We start from the raw sequence: 1,732 nt of genomic DNA, 5'->3' as shown, positions 1-1,732 counted from the left end.
AAATCCCTGTTGTGCTTTCCACAAGGTACTGCTATGATCTGGATGTGTCAGTCTAGAAGTAGCTACAGGGAAACAAACAGTGAAAACATTTCTTAAAAAATCTCTCTCTCTATATATATATATATATATTCCCTTGCAGGTGCAAGGCTAGCAACCCTAAGGCAGCAACTTTGTGTGAGTGCAGAGAACTGGGACACGAAACTGACTATACATAGAAAGTGAAACAGACTAGGCTAACTTCCACTGTCCAATGGGACGGAAGTGCAAAAGACAAACAGTTTAAGTGATAAAAAATAGTTAGGATTTTAAAATCCTTTCATGTTGTTTAAACTGAGAGACTGCCAGTGATGCAGGTTGGATTTAAAAACGGATCAGGCTTGATCTGCCTCTCAATTAGAGGAAGGCTGTTATCTTGTGACCGTGGAAGGATGGTCTTGCTCTTAAGACACTGAACTGGTAATCAGGAGATCGGGATTCCGTTCCTGTCTCTGCTACAGATTTCCTGGGTGATCTTGGTTAAATCATTGAACTGCTCCATTTCCCCTCTGTAAAATGGGACTAATAATCTGTGTGTGTTTGGATTGTAAATTCTTCGGGATAGGAAGTGCCTTTGACTACGTGTCTGTGCAACATTCGGCACAACGAGTCCCTGATCTCGGTCAGTGTGTGTCAGTGAAGCACCCAGTTATAGGGAATAGTGCAAAGGATGTGTGGAATCAAGAATCACAGTGCATTCAATGTGGATTTTTTTTTTGTAAAGTGCAAATAGTAGAGCCCTGGTTTTCTGACTTGCAGCTTTCTTTCCTGGCTTCGTTAGGGATGCTGCTTCATCAGCTTTTGGAGCCAGAGGACTAGAATTCAAATCTGCCACTCACACTCATCCCAGAAATGGAAAATAAACGTGGGGAGTGGGGGCTGGGGAAAGAGTCACCCCTAAAAAATGGAGTTTTGGGGTGTGGATGCATGTTGGTTCATATCTGAGGGATTAGCTGTCCCTAAAACAAACTCCTATGCTTTTAGCAAACATTTTGGAGCTGGTCTCAGAGGCAAACCCCAGACCTGGTCCTGGTTTGAACACCTCAAAATTCAGGCATTTTGGGTCCATAGTTTTGGTCTGATTTGTTACAAAGAATGGGATGATTTAGTTGGAAATTGGTCCTGCTTTGAGCAAGGGGTTGGACTAGATGACCTCCTGAGGTCCCTTCTAACCCAGATATTCTATGATTCTATGATTTATCTAATGTCATTTAATGTAATCAATGTGCCTTTTATCCTTCCCTTTAGTCTGTCACGCTGTTTCTCTTTCCCTAATCAATCCTTCTGTCTCCTTTTTCTCAGCTATTTTTCATACTTTCACTTTGTTTTTCTCTAATCTGCCTACCACTTTCTGGATCTATCATTCTCTTTCTATCGCTAATCTGTCATTTCCTCTCCCTGGCACCATGTGCTATTTAGGTACCAAAGAGGTGGACTTTTTGTTTTTCAAAATTCAGATCTGGGTTCAAATTTCAACTTTGCACAAAGTTCAGGGCTGTGGGGACCCTGGGCTTTAGTTCTGACCCATCTCAGTCAGGGAGAAAGCTCTCTTCTGTCTCAAGTGGCCCTCCCTTCTTCCCTGCTGAAGTGGGCCTGGGGTTTTGTTGCTCGTTAGCATGCTGCTGTCATTAATAAGCCTCTGAGGCAATTATTTATATTTGTAAAATGTGAGTGGCTTGATAATCTGCAATTAAGG

Source organism: Gopherus flavomarginatus, chromosome 22 (assembly GCF_025201925.1).
Source record: "Gopherus flavomarginatus isolate rGopFla2 chromosome 22, rGopFla2.mat.asm, whole genome shotgun sequence".
NCBI classification, from domain to species: Eukaryota; Metazoa; Chordata; order Testudines; family Testudinidae; genus Gopherus; species Gopherus flavomarginatus.
The sequence above is the reverse complement of the archived record's forward strand: the minus strand, read 5'-3'. Positions refer to the sequence as shown.